At 58.4% G+C, this 25,928-nt stretch overlaps 1 protein-coding gene across 2 annotated transcripts in view; it reads right to left on the minus strand.

Moving 5' to 3' along the window:
- MAN1C1 (mannosidase alpha class 1C member 1) overlaps positions 1 to 25,928 on the minus strand; it is a 140,767-nt gene that overhangs the window by 30,614 nt on the left and 84,225 nt on the right. The window lies entirely within an intron of this gene.

Raw genomic sequence — 25,928 nt, forward strand, 5'->3', positions numbered from 1 at the left:
TCCCACTGAAATAAAAAAGCTTGGGCAAACATACTATTAAAGTGCACAATCCAAAAATGTCATGGTCACTGCCTTCTAGGACAAAGAGCTAAGAGGCCCAGCCTCTGCCCCTGCACCTGCTTGACCTGGGAGTAGCAGCAAACAACAGCTCTCCCCACCCGAACGAGGCAGGAGGGTGGTGAGGAAGCCCTCGCCTCGCACAGCCAGAGCTTGGAGCCTAGAGAACTGTGGAGGAAGAGGGAAGGGACACAGAGATACAGCCGGTGCCTTCTGGAGGGCTTCTGGGAAGAGGTGACCGCCTCCCCCTACAGAGCTACCAGAGGGACCATTCCTCGGAGGGACTGGTTCCAGAACTCTGCACAGATACCCAAATCTATGGCTGGGCCAAGTCCCTTACATGAAACGGCAGCGTATCTGCAGGTAACCCAGGCTCTCTAAATCCTCTCTATGTGACTTGTAACACCTAACGTAACATAAATGCTCTACAACAGGTGTCAGGATGGATGCATTTAGGAAGTAACAACAAGGAAAATGGCTGTACATGTTTAATACAGACGTAAATTTTAAAAAAGATATTTTGGGCCGGCGCCGCGGCTCACTAGGCTAATCCTCCGCCTAGCGGCGCCGGCACACCGGGTTCTAGTCCCGGTCGGGGCGCCGGATTCTGTCCCGGTTGCCCCTCTTCCAGGCCAGCCCTCTGCTGTGGCCAGGGAGTGCAGTGGAGGATGGCCCAGGTGCTTGGGCCCTGCACCCCATGGGAGACCAGGAAAAGCACCTGGCTCCTGGCTCCTGCCATCGGATCAGCGCGGTTCGCCGGCCGCGGCGGCCATTGGAGGGTGAACCAACGGCAAAGGAAGACCTTTCTCTCTGTGTCTCTCTCTCACTGTCCACTCTGCCTGTCAAAAAAAAAAAAAAAAAAAAAAAAAAAAAAAAAAAAAAGATATTTTGGGGGTTGGTGTTGTGGCCCAGTGGGTTAAGCCGCCACCTGCCATGCCAGCATCCCACGTGAGCAGCGGTTTGAGTCCCAGCTGCTCCACTTCCAATGCAGCTCCCTGCTAATGCACCTGGGAAAGCAGCAGAGGACAACCCAAGGATGTGGGAGACCAGGCACCTGGCTTTTGCAGGTAGAGAGTGAACCAGTGGATGGAAGATCTCTCTCTTCCCCCAGTAATTCTGCCTTTCAAATAAATAAAGAAAGAAATCTTAAATAGAAGGAACCCCTTGCTTCAAGCAGTGCCTGGCCGAGCCTGCAGGGGTGGAGGTGCAGACGCAGTACTGAGATGATGGTGATGGCGGCTTCAGCGCCCCGGCTGCAGGGGCTGAGAGCGCGGTGTCACCAGCCCGCAGGCCCTGGCAGAAGCTCCAGGGTGTCCTGGCACATGCTGACCCCACCTGAATCCGGGTGCAGGCTCTGCGGGTCAGCATCTTGCCTCCTTAATTAGCGCTTCCCCAGCCGCCCTTGGCGGCACTGACCTTGCCGCAGAGACACTGAGACACTTCCCTACTCTCTGGGCCAGGCAAGGTCTGACAGAGGGCAGGGCCTGGGGAAGAACGGGCGGGCGGCTGGGAGGGAGGGGGCACAGCTGGAGGAGAGGAGGCTGAAGTTACAGATTTCCCTACAGGGCGGCAGCGTGGGCCCCGGGGGAGGGGGTGGGGCTGCGGAACCCAGGGCTCTGTCCTTGGGCTCCAGTGAATTTCCAGAAAGCCAGCCCCTGCCAGGCTTCAGGATTGAGAGGAAGCAAGCCCCAAAGTGGCGTGGATCCTTCCCTGAGGGTGTCGGGGCTGAGCAAGGCTGCTGGGAGCATCCTTTTCCTGCCCACGCCTCAGGCCAGGGCACAGCGAGGCCGAGCCAAGCCCAGGCTCCTGGGTGCCGGCTGGGAGTGCACACCGTGGCTCTGCAGGGGGACGCTTTTAGGGCCTGGCCGAGTCTTCGAGATCCTGCTGCCTCACCCGTTTATCTCTTAGACAAGGCACCGGGATGAGACCGAGGGAGCACCAGCCCTGCTCGGAGCCAGACACAACGGGCTTTGCACTGGACACGTGCGGCTGGGTTCTCTGGGAAAACAACCTGGGATCGGACTCCCACCCCACCCCACCCCACCCCACCCGCACTGACCGCTCCCAGGCTGTGTAAGGTCAGGGAGGTGGCCACGGGATCCAGTTTCTGACTCTGGCCCTGGGCTGCCGGTTGTTTTCACCCCGTGGGGCCCCCTGCCCCTAGGCCCCGCTCCTTGTGACTGGCCGTCTCTGGGGACAGCTTGCTAAGAGATTTGCTGGCAAGGCCCTGGCACGGCTCCTGGATCCTTGTCTGGGTTGCACTCCCGTCCCTGCCCCCACCTAGCATGGTGCTGGGCTGCAGGCCAGCAAGGCACTTAGGGAAGAGCCTTCCATTTGGGCCAGAGGTTACCGAGCGGCCAGGCTGGGCAGGGGCGGAGGGCCTCCCTGGAATTCACCCCATCTGCCCCCTCGGCTGCCTTGGGGCAGCTCCGCAGCCCTGTCCGTAAACAGGCCCATGGCTGCTAGGCAAGGAGCCAATGGGGCTGGGCTGGGTGCCAGGGTGGAATGCAGACCCAGGGAGGAGAAGGCCCCGGGTTCACATCTCAGCGCAGACCAACAACACAGCTGCTGTAAACATCAAAGTCCTCATTGGGAAAACGAAGTTGAGACCCTGGGCTGGGGCCCTGGGGGGCCGTTGCAGGCTCCTGAGCCGGGTCAGTCTCATCTACACACCTGGCGGAAACACACCTGATAAACCCGCCCGCACCCGCCTGGCAGGCCTGTGTGCTCCACACATCGGTCCGGTCCGTGGTTCTTACCCTCACTCTCCCGGAACAGCAGCCTGGCCAGGGGGCGGGGAGGGCGGCCGGGTGTGGGAGACTCTCTCGGCCCCTGTCTTTGGGAGGTGGGGGATGCGCCCACTCTGCTGCTCTGACCCCCGGCTCCTGAAGAAAGCCTTTCCAAGGCAGCCTCACACGGGGGTTCAGAGAGAGGCTGGCTTTGGTGTCGGGGAGACGCAAATTCAAGTCTTGACTCCATCACGTACTGCTGTCAGCTGGGGCAAGTCAGCACCTTTCAGCGCCTCAGTATACACATTTGTGTAATGGGGATGACACCAGGCCTCCTGCAGGCAGGTCAGAGTGGTGGATGGGAGGGAGCTGGGTGCGTGTGGGCTGAACACAGTAAGCAGAAGTGCCTAGCTCCGGGCGGCCCCTCCACAGGGTCTGTGGGGCCCCGCCGGTTCCGCTGCCAGGGCCATAACCGTGCCTGACCAGGATGTGCACCCGCCTCCAGGACTGTTCCCCTCTCCTCCTGTATGCTACCAACTGAGCTGTCTTCCTAATGAAGCCAGATCCATGGCCTCCCCACACCGCGGCACGTGCGGCTCCTCTGCCAAGCAAGCTCCCATGGGCATCTGGGCACGGCCAGTGCCCACACCCTCTCCCGAGCTCCCAGGATGCCACAGCTAACCTCCTCCTGCCCAGAGGGCGCCCGCAGCACTTCCTCGGGCCTCTGGCTTGGGCAACCATGGAAGCCGATGAAAATGCAAGTCACATGAGCTCAAAACCCTCCCATGGCTCCCACCTGGCTTGGAGGAAAAGCCCACATCCTGGTGGTCACTGGCGGCCATGCCCTGGCCCCCGGCCTCCTCCTCAGCCGCACTCTGCTCCTTGAGCCCTGCTCCCTCCCTAGTCCCTGTTCACAGAACGCTCCCGCACTGCCCCTTCCCCCACACCCAGCCTTCACCAGCGGGGCCTCACTGCTCTCCGCCTCCAGCTCCCTGGGAGGACCTGTTCAGTGCCTCCTGCCGCTGCCTGGAACACACCAGGGGCCCGGAGTCTCTGGGAAGAAAAGGCCCTGCCGCCAGGTGGGGGAGGCTCGCTCACATCCTCAGTGCCCGGCTGCGAGCCAGGCGTGGGGAGGGGGTACAGGTGTGTGCTGTGGGGCAGGCGCGGGGAAGGGGTACAGGTGTGTGCTGTGGGGCAGGCGCAGGGAGGGGGTAAGGGGTGTGCTGCGAGCCAGGCGTGGGGAGGGGGTACAGGTGTGTGCTGTGGGCCAGGCGCGGGGAGGGGGTACAGGGGCGTGCTGTGGGGCAGGCGCAGGGAGGGGGTACAGGTTTGTGCTGTGGGCCAGGCGCGGGGAGGGGGTACAGGGGCGTGCTGTGGGGTAGGCGCAGGGAGGGGGTACAGGTTTGTGCTGTGGGCCAGGCGCGGGGAGGGGGTACAGGGGCGTGCTGTGGGCCAGGCGCAGGGAGGGGGTAAGGGGTGTGCTGCAGGCCAGGCGCAGGGAGGGAGTAAGGGGTGTGCTGCAGGCCAGGCATGGGGAGGGGGTACAGGTGTGTGCTGTGGGCCAGGTGCGGGGAGGGGGTACAGGTGTGTGCTGTGGGCCAGGTGCGGGGATGGGGTACAGGGGCGTGCTGTGGGCCAGGCGCAGGGAGGGGGTACAGGGGCGTGCTGTGGGCCAGGCGCAGGGAGGGGGTACAGGTGTGTGCTGTGGGCCAGGCGCGGGGAGGGGGTACAGGGGTGCCCTGCTGAACAGCATATTCGATGACCATGTCCTGGGCAAGGTCAGCCCCAGAGGCTGGTGCCGACAAAGCAGATGGCCCAGGCTGTGCCCAGGGTTGGCCAGGGTGACCGGGGTGCCCACACCGCCCAGCACACAGCTTCTTGCCAACAGCACGTCAGTTTCTACGGTGGCACCCACCCAGCACCCGCAACCTCCTCCTCCCCCATGATGCCCAGAAGGTTGCCCCCTGCCCACCCGGATGTCACCGACTCAGCCACTCACGAAGTCTGTGCGAGACGCTACGTTAGCAGAGGGAAGTGGGTCGGGCTGGGCCACACAAACTCAGCAAAGAAGTTAGAAGGAAAAGCACCGCCCATGGCGTGGCCCGCTACCAGTCTCCCCAGAGCCACACAATAATGGCTGCTTTCAGCTGATCGATGGGCTCTGTGAGACTTTCCCCGATTTGTGAAGAGACAACACATAGGGCCAGCGCTGTGGTGCAGTGGGCTAAGCCTCTGCCTGCAGTGCCGGCATCCCGTGTGGGCGCCGGTTCAGGTCCCGGCTGCTCCATTTTCTATCCAGCTCTCTGCTATGGCCTGGGAAAGCAGTAGAAGATGGCCCAAGGCCTTGGGCTCCTGCACCTGCGTGGGAGACCCAGAAGAAGCTCCTGGCTTCAGCCTGGCCCAGCCCTGGATGTTGTGGCCATTCCGGAAGTGAACCAGTGGATGGAAGCTCTTGCTGGCTCACCCTCCTTCTCTATGTATCTCTGCCTTTAAATTTTTTTAAAAAAATTTTATTATTTGAAAGGCAGAGTTAGAGAGAGAGAGAGAGAGAGAGAGAGAGAGAGAGGAAGAGGAAGGTCTTCCATCTACTGGTTCACTCCCCAGATGGCCACCGTGGCCAGAGCTGTGCCAATCTGAAGCCAAGAGCCAGGAGTTTCCTCTGGGTCTCCCATACGGGTGCAGGGGCCCAGGCACTTAGGCCATCTTCCACTGCTTTCCCAGGCCACAGCAGAGAGCTGGATCGAAGTGGAGCAGCTGGGACTCGAACTGGCGCCCATTTGGGATACCGGCACTCAAGTGACGGCTTTACCTGCTACGCCACAGTGCTGGCCCCAAAAGGATGACCAGCACCCATATTTTTCTCAGCTTCTGAATAAACCGACACAGGGACCACATTTCCAAAGAAAGATGGCCACTGTGGTTTCTCCAGACCCCAGCAGGAATGATGCTCCTCCCCCTCCCTGGGCAGCCCTCCCCTCCCTGGCTCCTCCCCCTCCCTGGGCAGCCCTCCCCTCCCTGGCTCCTCCCCCAAACCTGGGCAGCCCATTGGGCCCGAGGACCAGCAGAATGAAGCACACGGATGGCGGGCTGGTTCCCAGGCCCAGACCTCAGGAAACCTGGCAGCATCTACTTCCTGCCTCTTGGAAGCAGCAGCCATACTGTGAGGAAGCCCCGGGTGGCCCCAGGAAGAAAACAAGCGTCCCACTGATGTTCCATCTGAGCGTGGGCCGCAGCCGGCCTCACTCCAGACACACAGAGACAGCTTCCTGGTGACTGGGCTGCCGGGGCAGCCCCACCTCCAGCCCCTCCCGGCGCAGGGCCTGTGGATCCTGGCTGGGCACAGAGGAGCTGGGCTGCTGTGCCCTTTCTGGGTTCCTGACCCCCCAAACCCGGGACAGCAATGAAGTGCGGGAGCCATTAGTGCTGCGGCAGATGGGAGTGTTCCGCCACGCGGGTTCCAGGAAGATGAATTAGAGGGACAAGCCTGCTACCCCGCAGTACACTGTGTAACGCAGCACCCTGGTGCCGGGGCGCTGGCTGCACTCAGCCGTTTTAGGGGTGGTGACCTTTCCCTTTCTATCTGGGCTGGGTTTTTATTTTATTTTTTTTTAAATTTTGTCCTCTGCAGCAGCGGTGTTTGCCTTGCATTTTTGTCTGCTGGCTGCGTCCTGGGTTGTTCTCAGAGGCTGCCTGGTTCCAGGCAAAGGCCACCTGCAGCCTCTGGAGGGAAAGATATTTGTCCTCTCCTCTTCTCCCCTTCCCTCCCCTCCCCTCCTCTCTCTTTTTTCCTTCCTTCCTCCCTTCCTTTTTATATTTTTAAGATTTTTATTTGTTTATTTGAGAGGTGGAGTTACAGAGAGGGAAAGACAGAGAGAGAGGTCTTCCATCTGCTGGTTCACTCCCCAGTTGGCCGCATCAGCCGGAGCTGCGCCAATCCAAAGCCAGCAGCCAGGAGCATCTTCCAGGTTTCCCATGGGGGTGCAGGGGCCCAAGCACTTGGGCCATCTTCTACTGCTTTCCCAGGCTAGAGCAGAGAGCTGGATTGGAAGAGGAGCAGCTGGGACATGAATTGGAGCCCATATGGGATGCCGGCGCTGCAGGCGGAGGCTTAGCCCACTATGATACAGTGCCGGCCCCAGAAAGACATTTCTTAGGAGCCATGCCTGGGTAGGGGCTGATTAAGGAAAGATGACCAGATCTGCCCATGTCCCTGTCCTGTTTCAGAGCCCTCAAGCCCCCTACCCACCCACCCCCATCCACCCCCACCCTCACCCACCCTCCCCGTTCTCCACGTCCAAACTCACAGGCACAGCGTGCAGAGCTTCGGGCCAGGCCTTGGCAACCCCTCCAGCCTCACGGCCCCACTGCCCCTGCCCTGTGATGCTGCACCCACACTGAACCCAGGCTGCCTGCCGGCACAGGCCCCTCTACCCAGACGCCTCCTGCTACAGTCTGATCATGTGCCCCAAGTTCACGAGGGCGAAACTGAATCCTCAACAGAACAGGATCGAGAAGTGGGACCTGTAAGAGGTGCTTAGGCGGGGAGGGCTGTGTGTGCCCCCAGGGATGGGTGAATTCCGGCCCCTTCCCTCCTGTGCCCAGGCCCTCTCCTGCCCTCTGCCTCCTGCCAGCGGTGACACAGCAGCACGGACCCTGGCTGCATGAGGCCCCTTGAGCTGGGACTTCCCAGTCAGAGGCGTTTCTGTGCATCACAGGGGCCCCGTGGCGGGAATTCCGGGACGGCAGCGTGAAAACGGCCTCTCGTCCTCCTGGCCTCCGCTCACGCATTAAGCATTCTCCCCAGGCATCCCAGGCCTCCAAGCAAAGCGGAGGCCTCCCTGCCCTGCCCTGCCCTGCTCCAGTGCCCCTCATCGCAGCCCTGCTCCCACTGTGTGCAACACCTCTGTTCCAAGCTTGGGAATGCTCGGGGACAACGGTGCCGGCAGCTGCCCCCAGGCTGGGCACAAGGCAGGCAAGAACAAGTGGCTGACGAATGACTGAGTGACCGGGGCAGAGGCCGAGGACCACCAAACACCTGACAAGGCCTCTGGGCCTCTGGGCCACACAGCATGGGTGGTGGCAGCCAGAACTGGCAGGCACAGACGCCAGGGTCCTGGGGAAGCCAGCAGCTCCCTCCACCATCCCCAGTGGACGCCAGGCTTTGCTGCCCCGGCCGGCTGCCGGATGAGGCCGGATACGGCTCTCTGTGGGAAAACAGGACGTGTGTGTGGAAGGCTCCTGTTTCATTTGTTGGCTCTGAAGCCTGAGCTGAGGGTGCTGTGTGACCTGGAAATCCGGGGGTGCAAGCTCCCACTGACGGTGCCACAAAGCAGGCTCTGCACTGCTCGTTTCTCGGGACGACTCCCGGCGAAGAAACGGGGCAGGTGGAGCAACCGGAGCTGGCGTCTCCAAACTCACACGGCGGCTCAGGGCAGAAGTGGAACCAAAACCCCCCTCTGCACCCAAGAGCCTGCGGCTTCCTGTGAGGCAGCTTCCGCAGGGCACAGTGCGTGGGTTCCAGTCCCAGCCGAGTTCCTTCCTAGCTGGTGATCCTGGACAACTCACGTGACCACTCTGGGACTCAGTGCAATGGGGTGATGAGGTCTCCCTTGCAGAGGCTGTGGGGATGAGTTCAGATGAACCCATGCAAAGACCAACCGACAGGCATCACCCAGCACTCAGCAGGCAAGAGAATGGGACACACCCGGGACTCCTAGGCCCAGGGCCAGCAGAGAAAACCACATATGCGGCCCAGCAGGGGACAGTGATGCCGCCTCTGCACCAGGCAGGCAGAAGGGTGAGCCCCACGGAGGGCAGGACGGAGCTGGGCAGGGACCGTGGCATTTTAGCAATCTGACATGGCACTGTGGTGCAGCGGGACAGGTCTCTGCTTGGGACGCCCGCATCCCATCCTGTAGTATCTGGGATCAAGTCCCAGCTCTGCTTCCAACCCAGATTGCTGCGACTGCCCCAGGTACTTGGGTCCCTGCAACCTACATGGGAGACCCAGGTGCAGTTCTGGGCTCCTGGCTTTAGCCTGGCCTGGCCTAGACTATTGCAGGAAACTGGGGAGTGAACCAGCGGATGAAAGATCTCTCCTTCTCCCTGTCTGTCTGCCTCTCAAATGCATGCATACATAAAAAATAACCTCATATGATGATGGCGCTCTTCTTGCCACAACGGGGGAAGAGTAAAATCCCAAGCCCCCAGCCACTCATCCCAGCAGACAGCACAAGTGGGCTGCAGCTTGGCGGGCTCCCGAGGCTGCTCCCTGTCTGGGCAGATCACAGAGACTCCACTGCCCCTCCCCCTCCGCAGTGAACACCCCGTCCCGCCAGCCAGGGCTCTTCCAGGTAACTTGCTTGGGCTTCACAGCGGGCAGGGAACTGAGCTGCCCCCGGGGGCTTTTGGCTGAGCTATGACACCTGCCAGTGGGATTCCTGGACAGGATCCGAGCAGAGACTTGGACGCGTGCGCAGGGTCAGGGGCTTGCTCCCGCAGGTGCCCACCTTTTGACGCACAGAGAACCAAATCCAAGGAGAAGAGCAGTGGCTGATGGCCCACAGGAGCGCAGCCTGGAGACGTCGAATGCCATCCCCTGCAGCCCCCCCCCAGCCCTCCCTGCTGGGACTGCTCACCGTGGAATAGTCTGTTGTTACCCAGCACCAGTGTGGAAGTAGCTGGTGACACCATGCCCTCCAAGCCATGTTTCTGTTTTCTTTTTTTCTTTTCTTCTTTTTTTTTGACAGGCAGAGTTATAGACAGTGAGAGAGAGAGAGACAGAGAGAAAGGTCTTCCTTCCATTGCTTCACTCCCCAAGTGGCCACCACAGCCAGCGCTGCGCCGATCTGAAGCAAGAAGCCAGGTGCTTCCTCCTGGTCTCCCATGCAGATGCGGGGGCCCAAGCACTTGGGCCATCCTCCACTGCCTTCCCGGGCCACAGCAGAGAGCTCTGTTTTTAAGATATATTTTAGGGGCCAGCACTGTGACATAGCAAGTAAAGTTGCCACCTGCAGCACCAGCATCCCATATGGTCGCCGGTTCAAGTCCTGGTTTGAGTCCCGGCTGCTCCACTTCTGATCCAGCTCTCTGCTATGGCTTGGGAAAGCAGCAGATGTCCCAAGTCCTTGGGCCTTGCACCCACATGGGAGAAGCTCCTGGCTCCTGGCTTCGGATCAGCAGTGAGACAGGGGGAGAGGAGCAGAGGGTAAGGACATGAGGCTGACCACACAGATCCCTGTCCTGGTCTGGTCACTTCCAGATGGGGCACAGGGAGGCGGAGCACCGGGGTCTGTGCTTCGAGACCCCTGGAAGGCGGCTGGGGTGTGAGTAGGGGTTGGGGGAAGGGCAGCTGTTCCCCTATCCAGGAACAAGGAGAATTCAGTGGCCAGCGGGGTGCTGGAAGCTGTCCCTCTCAGGCCCGGGGGAGCGCCAGCTGCCTCTGCCTGGCCAGAACCTCCTGGCCCAGGGGTGTGACAGGGTCACAGCGGCATCGTGGGTGTACACTGTGGCCACACAGAGCTATGCATTGATCATGGCCAAACATGGGCTTGGGCCAGCGCCAAGAGGCCCAGATGCAGGGCCCAGATAATGAGATGATGAACGAGGAATATCAGAAAGACAATCAGAGGGCGCCATTCACCCCCGAGACACAGAGATGTGGGGACAGCGCCTGGAGAGCCTGGCACAGAGCGCAGGCCCCAGCCAGCATCCTTCCAGCTGCTGGGCTGACTGGGCTGCAGGGAATGGGCCACAAAGACCCGAGTTTGGATCTGCCAGTTACAGCAGCCTCAGTTTCCTCATCTGTACAATGGGACAACCACACCTCCACCTTGTAGACGACCCCAAGGCCCTGAAAGCATGCAACACGCTGCCGTGCCAGCTGTCCAAGGCTGGCCTTGGCCATGACCACGGCAATGACTGACAGCCACCAAGCCCGGGTGCTGAGCACCTGGCGGGCAGCCCCTCTTTTAAGCCTCACAATTCCCACCCCTGCTCTACAGAGGGGAGACGGGAGCCCAGAGGACGACGATGACTTCCTTCGGTGGGTAACTGGGGAGCTGGGACTCCACGCCTGCCCCGGGGGCTCCTGGTTTGCTGCTGTGCAGACAGCTCCCGGGAACAGTCAGCTCCAGCAGGTCCCAGAGTCCCCACGCCAGGGCCTGGCCACGTCTCACACCTGTGGCTGCAGCAGTGCCGCCCCCCCCCCCCCCCGGAACAGGTGCTGCCGCCTGAGAGCGGCTGGGTGCCTCTTCCTGGAGGCCTGGTACCCTCTGCAGGAGCCTCCCTGTAACACAGGCCCAGCCTCGCACTGCCTCCTCCATGAAGTCTCCCCGTGACCCCCTCAAGGGGCAACACGTCCTCCTGATGCCATCCTGGGTCCCGCGGCTGAGCCCAGGCTGTCTCCCAGGAGCCAAGGTCTGTGCTGGGTCTGTGTCTGACAGTGGAGCCCTGGAAGGCAGAGACGCTCCGCATTCCTCTTTGGTGCCTAGCACAGCACCAGGAGCATGGTGGGTCCCCAGTAAGGATAGGCGCAGCTCACCTGCAGGCATAAGGAGGAGGAGCTGAGAGTAGGCGGGGGCAGAGGCCGGCCCAGGGTGCTCTCTGCAGCCGGCCCAGAGAGACCTGCCTGCTCCATTCCCGGCAGTGAGCGAAGTCTTTGGTCCACAGACTCTTCCAGAATCTACCAGAAGCCAGCGCACTGCCTGCCTTTACCTGAAAAGCTACTCGCTCTCATTTTACATTTGCATCTCGCTCACCTACTGGGGGGCAGGGGCCCGGACAGACACTTCCCGGCACAGGACAGGCGAGGCAGTGACCCTGGCTCCAGGTGGGCTCAGGTCAGATCTGCGTGGCCTGCTCCTAGTGGTGTGACCTCTGGCCAGCTGTGTGGTCCCCACATCCTCCTCTGTGGGATGGGATAACGGAACGTCACAGAGGCAACTGACGCCAGCAGGTGCCTGATGAGGTTGGCTTCTTTCCATGTAGATGAGCTGCAGGGGGCGCCCGCGAGTGACCTGACTTTTTAGTTGGAAAATCATAGGCTTCTTCTCAAAGCATCCGGACTCAGCTCTGTGGCTTACAGGCTGTGTGACCACAACCAAGAGGCTTGCCCTCTCTGAGCCAGCAGCCAGCCTGTATCTGCCCAAGGGACCGAAGACATCCCCCTGGCAGGTGACAGGCACAGGACTCCTTGAATAAAATCTGGCAAAAAACGGGAGCAGGAGGGGGCAGGGTTGGTGCAGGGAGAGCCCCCTGCCCTGCTCACCCCACCCGGCGTGTGGCAGCCCTGGGCGTGCCTCCTGGCTGAGAACTGGCTCTGTTTTAGAGCTCGGGCCAAAGCAATTCACTAATGCAGCCAACACGCCCGAGACAGCTCGCTCCGCTTCGGAGAAAACACACAGTTGAATTTCCTAAAGATCGAGCCCCGGCAGCGCTTCCAGGTTTTCCTGGAGAAGTCATTTCTGGGAACCCGGGAGGCAGCACCCTCGGGTGACCGAGCAATTACAGCTCCCCCTCCCCCACCAGGGCTCGTCACGCGCAGCAAAGGTTTGCCAGGACGACCGAGAACACGCCGGAAGCCTGATGCCGGCAGCAGACGGTTTTCAGAAATGCATGCTAATCCATTTTTGTCGATCTGCGAAGGCACGGCTCAAGTCAGTAAGACGCCATCCTACTTAATCTCGCAGGGGAAGGCCGGTCCATGCCTCTCGGATCATTTCTACGTGGTTTCAGGGTAACTTTCAAAAATTGACAGGCAGGCAAGGAGGGACTGTGACAGATGATAAGTGGTTCTCAGAGGGCGAAGGATTTGTTTGACGGAAGATCACCACCCAGACCTCAGCCGTGGTGGCGGTGGGCACCATGGCGAGGGAGATGGGGAGACACCCGGATGGCTCGGGCCTGACCTCTGCCCTCGCAGACTCCAGCTGCCTTCAGAAAGAAAGAAAGTAAATTCACAGTGAACCATCCAAACGCAAGCCATCAGGACGCCCTGTGGCAGGTGCCATTAATAGGGTAGGAGACCGGGGCCGTGGTCAGGGCCAGGCTGTAACCCCTGGGGACCCAGCTTTGGACTCTGACGTCAACACTCACCAGCTGTGGGACCTCACCCAGGTTCCTGTGTCTCTCTGAGGCCCAGGATCCTGTCTGTAACACGGGATGCTCACCCCACAGGCTCAGGGGCGAAGCAGCTAATTCCTATAAGGTCTTAGCTCATTCCCATAAGGTCTTTGTTACAGTGCCAGGAGCAGAGTAAGCTCTCAAAGAACGCCTGCTGAGCCGCTACGCCTGCTGGTGGGAGCCTCCACAGAGACTTTGTCTGGGTCAGGAAGGAGGGACGGGAGAGGCACATTCCAGGCAGGCCCAGCAGGTGAAGGACCCTGAGATGAATGTTGGTGAGGGAGGAGCTCAGGGCGTGGAGGGAGAGGGTGGGGGAGGCAGCGCTGCTGGCCAAGCTGCAGCCCTCCTGGGAGCATGGTGGATGCAGGGGCAGGGGCCGGCCCCCGTGCTGAGGGCAGTGGGGAGCAGGGAGGTGTCAGCAGTGCGGGGCTGCGGGCGGCCCGTGAACTGGAGGCTGACCGGGAGGTGTGCGGAGAAGGCTCGGACAGCGTGGGGATCCAGGCACCTCCTGCACTCCAGAGCCTCATGGTGCACTTGCCCCTGGGTCTCAGACCACGCCGGGTGCTTGTCATAGATGTCTAAGTGACCACCCCACTGGAGCGCTCGCTCAGGGTCCCCAGCATTGGAGCGGCTGGCTCTGTGTCTCCGTGGGGCCCGCACCAAGCTCTGGCCCGTGGGATGGGGCACAAGCCACCTATGCCACTTGGAGGATTGCTCCATTAAAACCACCTGTGGGGTCCTCCACAGCCAAGCTGACCTTGGGGGTCACAACCGGAAGGTGAAGGCACCTCTGGCACCCTGGGTCCCCGAGCGGCAGGGAGGAGCAGAGCCCCACCCCCACCCCCACCCTGACCCCGACCCCGGGGCTCTTTAGGAGTGAGAAATCGAGGTCCGTCATTTCAATCTGTGCAGGTCTCTGGGTTGATCTGTTACGGCCGCCTGCCTGACGTGAAGCAGACACACCACCACCAGGCAGACCACCACCAAGCAGAACGCGCTCGGCTGCGCTCGCCCCTCTCTGAGCCGCAGGCTCTCTCACGGACACCGTGAGAGGGCCCAGGAAGAGGACACACTAGCAGGTGCTTTGCAAGCAGGGAACCACGGGGGTGCTATGTTCCCAGGGCTTGCTGCCTTTGGTGGCCCCGAGAACAGGAGCAGGGGAGAAGCTCCCGGCCAGGGCTCGAGGCCACCGGCACGTCCTGACCCTACCTTGGGCTCTCGCTCCAGGCTTTACTTCTGAAGCCCTGAGCAAGGAGGCTGGCGCCTGGCTTCCACCTGCTGGGGGCTCCCCTGGGAAGGAGTCGGCCCAGCCTCCCCCTTGTAGCCGGTTCCAGCTTCTCACAGCTCATTAACGGGAAGCTGCACTCTGTGCCCAGAAGACTCCCGCCTGCCTCAGACACATCAGGGAGATGCCTTACCAAACCCATGTCCGCCTCCGCCCAGCCCCCACGTGGCCTGGCACAGTGCACAGCGTGGAGAACCTGGCCCGGGGCTGTGCATTCTGCCCAGCCTGTGTGCTGGGCTCAGGGCTCAGGACGGGAGGCCACGAGGGCGGTGGACACTCTGCCTGGACCCCAAGACCGTGTGAGGCCCCGCAGGGAGGCAGGAGGAAGGCCTGGGTGGAGTATGATGAGATCGGAGGCCTCTGGCCTCTGGTGACATCCCCAGGTCCCTGCTCACTCCCTGGGGCCTGGAGTCAGCGGCTGGTGCTGACACAGCCCTGGCCACGTCCCCTGCTCCGACGCCAGCTGGGCGAGTGAGGAGCCCCCGAATGGCCCACCCTGGATGGTAGCACCCGTCCCCACAGTCCCCACACACACTTCTGCTTGCTCCTGACACTCCCCTGAGCACAGGTGAAAAAAACCCTGAGATTTGTAGAAATCCCATGACCGGTGCCTGAGGTCCCTCAGCTGTCCACTAGTGGCCATCTGAGCCGGGCAGCAGAGCCACCATAATGCCCACGTTTAATAAATCCTGCGAGTTAAGACCTAAACCCAGACTTTTATTCTTTTTTTTTTTAAAGATTTATTTATTTATTTGAAAGGCTATATAGAGAGGCAGAGACAGAGAGAGAGGTCTATATAGAGATTTATTTATTTATTTGAAATCTTTTATAGAGAGGCAGAGACAGAGAGAGAGGTCTTCCATGCATTGGGTCACTCCCCAAATGGCCACAATGGTCAGAGCTGCGCCAATCCGAAACCAGGAGCCAGGAGCTTCTTCTGGGTCTCCCACGCGGGTGCAGGGGCCCAAGCACTTGGGCCATCTTCCACTGCTTTCCCAGGCCACAGCAGAGAGCTGGATAGGAAGAGGAGCAGCCGGGACAGGAACCAGTGCCCATATGGGATACAGGCACTGCAGGCGGCGGCTTTACCAGCTGCGCCACAGCACCCGAGAATTTTATTCTTAATCCTAACAGCTCTACAGCATAAGTGGCTATGTTCTCTCCATTTCCTGAAAACAAAGCTGAGGCTCAGAAAGATTAAGTGACAGCAAATAAGCAGAAATTCTGGCCTGACTGCCCACAGGGTTAGTGCTCTGTCCCTGCACCAGTCACTTCACAGGCAAGATGGCTTCCACCCAGGGAAGGCAGAGCAAGAGGCATGAAGATCCCACCGAGGGGCTGGTGTGTGGCACAGCGGGGTTAGCTGCTGCTCGCAACGCCTACATCTGTATCTGAGCGCCAGCGAGAGACCCAGATGCACCGCTTCCGATCCAGCTCCCTGCTAACAGCCTGGGAAGGCAGTGGAAGACGGCCCAGGTGCTTGGGTCCCTGCACCCACGTGGGAGACCAGGATGGAGCCTCTAGTTCTTGGCTCAGCCCTGGTGGTTGTGGTCATTTGGGGAGTGAACCAGTGGATGGCAGAGATACCTGTCTCTGTCTCCCTCTCTATCACTTTTCCTTTTGAATAAACAAATAAATCTTCAAAAAATATTCTCTTTAAAAAACAAAATCTATGCTACAAGCAGAAGGCTTGAGAAGACTGCACAGAGACCATGGGTACACGGCTGAGATGGGCGGGGTCTGCTGGACCATGCGCATGCGTCTCAGAGTGGGGCAGGGCCTGCCAGCTTCTGTTAGCTCAGGTCCTTGGTGAAACTCTTCCTTGTGAGCGCAGCTAAGGGTTAGGTGACTAGGAACCAGGCGGGTGCAGGTGTGGTGGCTCCACCGCCCCCTTGCCCTGGAGGAGGGGCCCTTCCCATCTCAGGTGCAAGAGCCACCTGGCCAGGTAACCTCTCCACCCCACCGCGTTCCAGACGGTCTCGGGTCTCAGGCAGAGATCCAAGCAAACCAGAGAGCGCTGTGCTGAGCTCTTAGAGCTTTTGAGAAAGCAAAGACCTGCAGGAGAGGGGCTGGGGCATCGGCCAACAATGCAGCAGTGTTCAGAGGCAGCCCCCCATCTGGGGGCCGAGGCCACAGAGCGCCCTGAAAGGCCCTTTGAGATCCAGCCCCAGCCCAGCCGGCGGCTCGCCGCCCACCTTCAATTTCATGCCACAGTCACGCTGCGTTTAATCTGCCACAGAGCGGAGCCGCCAGGGCTGTGCCTTCTGCCTGACTACCCTCCTTCCTCTGCCTCCCCGAGTCCATCTCCAGCTTCCAGATGGGCCAGCGTCTCCCTTAATAGTCACACAGCTCTGGGCCAGTGCTGTAGCAGAGTGGGCAAAGCTGGCATCCCACATGGGCACCTGTTCATATGCTGGCTGCTCCACTTCCCATCCAGCTCCCTGCTGATGTGCCTGGGAGAGCAGCGGAAGATGGCCCAAGGGCTTGGGCCCCTGCACCCACGTTGGGGACCTGGATGAAGCTCCTGGCTTCAGCCCTAGCCATTGCAGCCACTTGGGGAGTGAACCAGCAGGTAGATCTCTCTCTGTAACTCTTCCAAATAAATAGATAAATAAATCTTGAAAAAAAGTCATATACCTTAAACTTCCACTCAAACAAGGTGTTAGGAGAACCTCTAATAACTCTGCCTAGAGGTCAAAGTGTGGTGGAGGGGAGATTGGAGGGGGAGAGGGGGACGGGAGAGTGAGGTGGGGTGACGCCAGGACTCACTGCATGCCTCGTCCAGGAGGCCCCGTGAGCCCCTGCGGTCCCTGTCCGCTGTGCTCACACAACCACGCCCCTGCACAGAGTGTCCTCTGCCCGTCTGCTCCTGTCTGCCTGGGAAGCACCGCTCAGGGTCCCCTGATCTGTCAAGCTCCCAGAGGTGGAGTCAGTGGCTCCTTTCTCTGTGTCCCCAGAGTGCTTTAGGGCTTCCCTCCAGGACAAGGACCCTCTGGTGGCCAAGGACACGGCCGACTTCCCTCTGCCTCTCTATAGCATCCAGATCTGGCCTAGAAGGGAATGATCCCAGGGCCATTGCTGTGGTGTAGCAGGTAAAGCTGCCACCTGTAGCGTCGGCATCCCAGATGCGTGCCAGGAGTCCTGGCTGCTCCACTTCCCATCCAGCTCCCTGCTAACGTGCCTGGGAAAGCAGCAGAAGATGGCCCAAGTCCCTGGACTGCTGCCACCCACGTGGGAGACCCAGATGAAGCCCCTGGCTCCTGGCTTTGGCCTGACCCAGCCCTGGCCATTGCCACCAATTGGGAAGTGAACCAGAGGATGGAAGATGTCTCTCTCTCTCTCTCTCTCTGAAACTCTGCCTTTCAAATAACTAAGTAAATTTTTTTCTTAAAAAATGAACGATCCCAAGATGCCCACTTCCCCACTCCCTGCTGGGCCCTCTGCCCGGGTCACAAGAGGAGCAAACCTCATCCTCTGTCCACACCACATCTGTATGGACCAGAACTGGGTTTTAATGGTCCTCTGACAAAAGGCAGTCCCAAGTTCATTTTCCTTGGCTAATTACATTTCCCAATTGAAATGCTTATCTCTGGGCTGGTGTTAAAGACATAATCAGTTTCCAGAATGGATTCAAAAGGGGTGAGAAGCAGGAAAATAATTAAGCCAACTTTGATTGAATCAAATAATTAAGCAGATTAGATCGGCCGCCTCTGAACCACAGTCCCGGCTGGGCCCGGGGAACGCACGGCTCTGTCCTATCAGAGGGAGATCACGTCTGACGGCCTCAGAGACGGGCGGCACTTCCTCCGAGCCGTTGGCTAAGGAGCGAGTCCTTCAGCTGAGAGCACAGCAGGGGGTGGACCCAGCCCGCCTGCTTAGGGAGAAGGCTCTGGGTTAGCAGAAGCAGCTCTGAGCACGGCGGGTGTCCCTGCTCCAGGGCCGGCCACACACCCAGAGCGGAGAGGCTGTCGCTGCGGCCCTGATTCCTCACCCTTTGCTGCACGCACACCTGGTATCTGTCCTCCTGCCCTGGGCTTGGCCACGTGGCCGACTTCAGCCAATGACAGAACGCGGGACGGGAGCGTGGGCTGGGAAAAGCACCTGCCTGTTCCACTTGCTGTCTCGCCCCTTTGCCACGTTCCAGTGGAGCAGTGCTGTTGGCTGCGTGGTCTCCCTGAGCAGTGGACAGCCTGTGGGGCAGGAAACAAGGTGGTGGGGGCTCCAGTGTGGGAGTGGGCCACGTGCACTGAGGCCTCACAGGTAGCTCCTCTGGGGCGGGCTTGACCCTGTGTGGGGGGCACTGCCAGTCCACTGCCCAGGGAGAGGGCCCCTGTTGTAGCTCTCTGAGAGCTGGGTGAGCGAGAGGGCTTGGGGATCCCATGGGACAGGCCGGACACCTTCACTTAGCCCGAGGGGCCACTGTCCCACTGTCCCACTCCTTTCTGTGTCTCAGTTTTTGGATGAAATGGGGGGGGGGGTGTTTTCTTGGCAGCAGATCTAGGGGTCCTACTGCTTTTCTTTATCAAAAAAATATTTATTCATTTGATTTTTGTTTTTTGTTTTTTGTTTTTTGACAGGCAGAGTGGACAGTGAGAGAGAGAGACAGAGAGAAAGGTCTTCCTTTGCCGTTGATTCACCCTCCAATGGCCGCCACGGCCGGTGCGCTGCGGCCGGCGCACCGCGCTGATCCGATGGCAAGAGCCAGGAGCCAGGTGCTTTTCCTGGTCTCCCATGGGGTGCAGGGCCCAAGCACCTGGGCCATCCTCCACTGCACTCCCGGGCCACAGCAGAGGGCTGGCCTGGAAGAGGGGCAACCGGGACAGAATCCGGCGCCCCGACCGGGACTAGAACCCGGTGTGCCGGCGCCGCTAGGCGGAGGATTAGCCTAGTGAGCCGCGGCGCCGGCCTATTTATTCATTTGAAAGTCCAATTAGAGAGAGAGAGAGAATCTTCCATCTCCTGGCTCACTCCCCAGAAGGCTGCAACAGGTCAAAGCCAGGAGTCAAGAGATTAATCCTGGTCTTCCACGTGGGAGCAGAGGCCCAAGCACTTGGGCCATCTTCCACTGCTTTCCCAGGTGCCTAAGCAGGGAGCTGGATTGGAATTGGAGCAGCGGGACTCTAACCTGCGCCCTGATGGAATGCTGGCATCACAGGCAGCGGTGTCATCCACTATGCATGACACTGGGAGCAGCTGGGACTCGAACCCACGCCCATATGGGATGCCGGCACTGCACGCCGCGGCTTTACCCGCTATGCCCCGGTGCCAGCCCCCTGACGTCACACCCAATAGGAACGGCGGCCAGCTTCCCCCTAGGACCAGGGCAGAGGCTGTCCTTCTGTATTTAGCACTGAGCTGCATCAGGCAAGGGAGAGAGACAGAAGCCATCCACGCCAGGAAGACAGGCTGAGGCCGCGCGTCTGCACTGGACCTGTCTTGTGAACAGAGTCTGAAGGCATCTACTAAGGCATTCTTAGGGCTCACAGATCGGATTCTTATCTTTCATCAGTGAACAGTCCGAAAATGAAAGACAACAATTCCGTTTACAATAGATCTGAAAAGAACATATTTAAGTATACACTTCTTACAGTTGTTGTAAGCCTTGTCTGCTGACAACTAGAAAACACTGTTGAGATGAACTAAGGAAGGCCTAACTCGAGGGAGAGACATTCTGCATGGTCACGACGGCCAGGCTCCCCAGACTGACCCACAGTTGCAACGTGATCCCTACCGAAACCAGGCGGTGGCCCTGCAGAAGCTGAAAGCTGACCCCAAAATGCAAGGAACCCACAGCAGTCAAATAGTCTTAGGAAAGAACAGAGGTAGAAGATGCACAGTCCCCATTTAAAAAACTGCAAAGCTCCAATAAGCTAGGCCACCACTTTTTTTTTTTTAAGATTTATTTATTTATTTGAAAGAGTTACAGAGAGGGAGGGAGGGAGGGAGGGGGAGAGAGAGAGAGGTCTTCCATCCGCTGGTTCACTCCCCAATAGGCTGCAACGGCTGGAGCTGCGACGATCCGAAGCCAGGACTTGGGGGCCATCTTCTACTGCTTTCCCAGGCCATAGCATAGAGCTGGATCGGAAGTGGAGCAGCTGGGTCTTGAACTGGTGCCCATATGGGATGCCGACGCTTTAGACCAGGGCGTTAACCTGCTGCGCCACAGCGCCGGCCCTGAGGCCACCACTTCTGATGCTGGCATCCCATATCAGAGCACTGGTTTGAGTCCTGGCTGCTCCACTTCCAACCCAACTTCCTGCTGATGTTCCCAGGAAGCAGAGGATGATGGCTCAAGGGCTTGGGCCTCTGCCCGCAATGTGAAAGATCCAAATGCAGCTCCTGGCTCCTGGCTTCTGCCTGGCCCAGCCCTGGCCATTTCAGCCGTTTGGGGAATGAACCAGAAGATGGAAGATCTCTGTCTCTTCCTCTTTCTCTATAACTCTGATGTTCAAATAAAAATACCTTTAAAAGAACCCAATTGGGCAGTTCCTCAAAAACAGTCCAGCACGACCAGCAATTGTCATAACCGTTACATGACCTTGGCCTCCGTGGCCAAGAGAAACAAACACACACACTCACATCAAAGTTGGCCAACACTGTTCCTAGCAGCATTACCGTAGGCAGAATAGAGACAGCACAGACGTCCACCCCCCCACCCCCCTGCCAAAGGATAAACCAAACGTGGTGGATCCGCTACGAAACCCTGCTCAGTAGCAGAAAGAAATGACGTGAGGGCATTGTCGAACCTTGGCAAAACCACGCTCAGTGAAAGAAGCCAGCCAGGCACAAAAGACCACAGCTTGGAGGGCTGCATTTCTAGGCCGCGTCTGACAAAGGCCAACGTACAGCCGGAGGGAACAGCTCAGTGGTTGCTTAGCGCTGGCAGCCAGAATGGGAAGTGACAAGACACGGCAGCGAGTTTTTCTTTTGAGGTGAAGATGTTCCATAATTAGACCGTGACGCCGCTTACGCAACTCTGTCGGGAGAGACAGCTCAGCACACCACGGCGGGTAACTTTCACGAGGCATAAACTGCGCATCCACAAAACGACTTTAAAAAGAAGTAAAAAGATCCCCAGAGACAGGAGGCGTGCAGCAGCCCTTGGCGTCACCGTCTCCAGAGGGGACGAGACGGACGGCACCGCCAAGAGACTCCTTCTCCTTCAAGATTAATTAATTTATCTTCAAAGGCGGAGTTACGGAGAGAGGGAGACACAGAGAGGTCTTCCATCCTCTGGTTCACTCCCTAGATGGCTGCAACGGCCAGAAGCCAGGAGCCAGGAGCTTTGAGTCTCCCACGTAGATGGCAGCGGCCCAAACACTTGGGCCATCTTCCGCTGCCTTCCCAAACGCATCAGCAGGGAGCTGGATCGGAAGTGGAGCAGCCAGGACGCCAACCTGTGTCCATGTGAGACCGCTGGTGTCACAGGCGGTGGCTTTACCTGGTGCACAAAGCCGGCCCCCCAGGAGAGACTTCTTCAAGAGGAAGAAGTTGAGTAGTGCCCAACGATTTGAACTCATGGAGGGGTCAGCTACACAGCAGGGGGGAGTGCAAGCTCAGCAGCGCCCAAGACAAGGAGTCGCTCCAGAGAAAACCGAGGAGGGGTCGGTCAGGAGGCAGCGCGGGCACACAGCTGTCACGTCGTCCAGCACTGGAGGGTCACTATTGTGTTGACTGTGCTGGCAGGAATGGGGGATGGGATGTCTGTGTGTGGGAATAAAACTAGAGGGAGACCAGAACAGCTGTGAAAAAGCAAGTCTGCTTACCCAGGTGCCGGCGAGAATGTGGAGCATGGAACAGGGAATGGCACGTGCACCCCCAACAGCACGGTGCCAGCTTCTGACAGTCACACACCTGCCAACCACAGGACCCAACGGTGCCACTCGGGACACACACTCTCACCAAACCCCGCCCACCAATGTTCACTTCCAATAGCCCCAAATCAGAAACCACCCCCAAGCCCAGCACCTGGCCCACGGGAAAAGCCAATCGTGGTCCATCCCTGCAATGGAATCCCACTCGGCCAGGAGACGGAGCAAATACTGAACCATCCGACAACACGCATGACCTGGAGCCACGACGCCCGGGGGGACGCCCCGCTGCAGGATTCCAGGCCCCTCCGAGGTTCAAGCCAATCCAGAGTGACAGAAAGTGCAGTGATCATCCAGGCTGGAAGTTGTGAGATGACTCGTAAGGGCAGGAGACTCTCAGAGGCAAAACGTGCTCCCTATCTCGATGCCGATGGTGGCGAAAGGCTTTTCCCAGAATGCTCTTGAGCTGCACACTTAAAATGGGTACAGTTTATTGCATTCAATTACACCTCAATATAACTGAAAGTTTTAAAAAAATAAGTGGATAGAGCTATTGATTCCAACTGGGATTAAAACTAAGGAGACTTTAGGGAGGAGGCAGTTTAAAAGCTTGGTATTTTTCTTTTTTTATTAAATATTTATTTATTTGAGAGGAAAAGTTACAGAGAGAGGGAGAGACAGAGAGAGGTCTTCCATCTGCAGGTTCACTCTAAAATGTCCACAATGGCCAGAGCTGGGCCAATCCGAAGCCAGGAGCCAGGAGCTTCTTCAGTGTCTCCCATGTGGGTGCAGATGCCCAAGCATTTTGGACCATCTTTCACTATTTTCCCAGGGCATTAGCAGGGAGCTGGATTGGAAGTGGAGCAGGCAGGACTCGAACTGGCACCCATAAGGGATGCCGGTGTGTCAGCTCCAAAAGCTTGGTCTTTAAAAATGAATTTGAGGACGCAGTACTCTCATGTAGCTGGTAAAGCCACCGCCTGTGGCGCCAGCATCCCATATGGGTACCAGTTCAAGATCCGGCTGCTCCACTTCTGATCCAGCTCTCTGCTGTGGCCTGGGAAAGCAGTGGAAGATGACCCAAGTCCTTGGGCCCCTGCACCAGCGTGGGAGACCTGGAGGAAGCTCCTGGCTCCTGGCTTCAGATTGGCTCAACTCTGGCCATCTCAGCCATCTGGGGAGTGAACCAGCGGATGGAAGCTCTCTCTCTCTCTGCCTCTCCTTCTCTCCCTGCGTAACGCTTTCAAATAAATGAATAAATCTTAAAAAAAAAAAAAGGAATTTGAGGGCCAGCATTGTGGTGCAGAAGATAAAGCTGCCGCCTGTGATGCTGCCACCCCATATGGGAGCGCTGGTTCAAGTCCTGGCTGCTCCACTTCTGATCCAACTCCCTGCTAATGCGCCCGGGAAAACAGTGGGAAGATGGCCCAGGTGCTTGGGCTCCTGCACCCACATGGGAGACTCAGAAGAAGTTCCTGGCTCCTGGCTTCAGTCTGGCCCAGCTTTGGCTGTTGTGGCCATTTAGGGAATCAACCAAAGGAAGAAAGATCTCTCTTTCTCTCTGTCTCTTCCTCTTCTGTGTAACTCTGCCTCTCAAATAAAAACAAAACAAACCTTTTAAAAAACTGAATTTGAGAGACATGCAGTAGAAAGGGCAGGGGCCAGTCAGAGCAAACCTGAGTGTGTCCAAATCTCCTGGTTGAGCCTAACATCAATTATCTTTGACTTCTATAGAGGTAAGCTACGGGGCTGGCATTGCGGCACAGTGGCCAGCACCTCATGTGAGTGCCAGTTCAGGTCCCAGCCGCTCGGCTTGCAATCCAGCTCCCTGCTACTGCACCTGGGAAAGCAGCAGAAGACGGCCTGAGTGCTTGGACACCTGTCACCCACATGGGAGACCTGGATGGAGTTCCTGGCTCCCGGATTCAGCCTGGGCTACTGCGGCCACTTGGGGAGAGAACCAGTGGATCAAAGATCTGTCCCCCTGCCTCAACCCCTGCAACTCTGCCTTTCAAATAAAATAACGAAGAAGAAGGAAAGAAACAAGCTACAACTGTAGCTGAGAACAAGGCTCCAAGAATAAAGACCATGTATCCTGGGCATAGGCACATGAGCAAAGTCCCACAGCAGTATGCCAGCTGAAGCAGCGTGTGCAGCCTCCAGAAAACAGGCTAAGAAAAGCGACACTGTCTTCTCTTCTTTTCCCTTCCTGCTGGCTAGCAGACGGTCATGATGGCTGGAGCCATGGCAGCCATCTTGGACCACAAGGGAGAAGCCACTACTGAGCATGAATGGATGATGACGGCAAATCGCTGCTCCAGGCCTGGACAGACTCCCTGGACTTGTAAGTGTGAGAGAAATAAACTTACGTTGTTTAAGCGCCTGCTGCTTGGAGTTTTCCATGAATTCCAGCAGAACCCAACTCTCACGTATCGAAGAAAGGCAGAGAAAGGCGCGGTGCTGAGGTCCCCGGTGCGCTGGGCGCTCTGGACAGCACCGTCGGTGCTCCGCCCTACACTGCTCGAGGCGAGGGTCTCCCCCCTTCTGTTTCCAGGGTTTGGCACACAGCAGGTGCTCAGAAAAATCATCCGGGTGGCCGAAGACCAGGGCCTGTTGAAGCGCCAGCACAGGACGGACACGATGCTTCCCGAAGGCAGGGCCCGACCCTCCTGCTCCCCGCAGCGAGCCTCGCCCGGCCCCGCTGAGTGCTCAGGTATCCCCAGGAGGAGGGAAGGAAAGGCCGACGCAGCGGGTCAGGGGCTTCGCCGCCCAGCCTCCCCCCGTCCTCCCAGGTGGCCGGTGTGCAGGTCCCCGCGTGGCCTCCCGGGGCCCCTCCCCTCATCCTCAACTCCAGTGCTGCGTTCTGCTTGGGGGAGGGCTGTGCGCACCCCCAGCCACGGGGACGAACGCGAGGTCTGTGCTCCGCCCAGTCCACCCCTTTCATCCCTCGGCACCCACGGCGAGTTAGGTACAGAGCCAAGGCCCAGTGAAAACCCAGCAGGATTCCTAACCTTGGGACTTAGACTGAAATAACCAAGAAAGTGGCTCTAGCGCCTCTGAACCAGACAGATTGGGTAGACGGAGGCTGAAGTCGCTAACCTGGAGGAAGCAGCGATCTGAGAATGAAGCCGACCCAGGGACACAGAAACTGGGTCTGGCTCTTCATTTGAGCCCTGGATCAAGCCGTGCCTGAAGGCTAATCCTAGTGACTTCCAATCAGATGATCTTACAGGAGGAACTTTTTCCTGCTGAGGGCCATTTGGATCTGTATGACATCATTCACCAGCCATACAAAATCATCAACTTAACAACATTAGCCTCCTGTACATGTATTCAACCCTGAGTGCTACCTGTGGATGCTTAGGGCCAGAACAAATGACCTGTGGGCTTCTATGTCCACGGGCAGCCATTCCCCACCTCCTGAAAATTCCTTTTGGGTCTTCAGTACTCTGACCACCCAGAAAGATGGACACAGTTAACCTTGAAGGGCAACATCACCCTTGTAATACCTCACGTGAGGTGCGGCGCCAGCTCCCGCACCAGGCAGGGGCCAGGGCTCCGCCGGGTCGGGCGTTACCTCCGCTCCCCTGTGAGCAGAGCCGGCTCCGAGAACTCAAACAAGGCCTCATTGATTCCACCTGGTATGTGACGCTGTAAACCAACCTCACGTTATCAGCACTGCAAAATCCCCCTCTGAAAACACAGGAGTCTAAAATGTTAATCTGAGAATTAGTGGACATTTATCTTCTTTTGGATCGGTATAATTTCCTCCCATATTTTTTTATCTGCTTTCTGAGCCACCTCATTTATCTAAGCTTTCAGAAGCTCATGCAAAACACATACTGCACTTCAGCTACAAAAAATCAATGCTGGAGCGTGCATTTTGACCAGGATCGCTACGGAAATGTTTCCATGAGTCTCAGA

This window comes from Oryctolagus cuniculus, chromosome 7 (assembly GCF_051225735.1).
Source record: "Oryctolagus cuniculus isolate XC-2025 breed Fujian yellow rabbit chromosome 7, ASM5122573v1, whole genome shotgun sequence".
In the NCBI taxonomy this organism is placed as follows: domain Eukaryota; kingdom Metazoa; phylum Chordata; class Mammalia; order Lagomorpha; family Leporidae; genus Oryctolagus; species Oryctolagus cuniculus.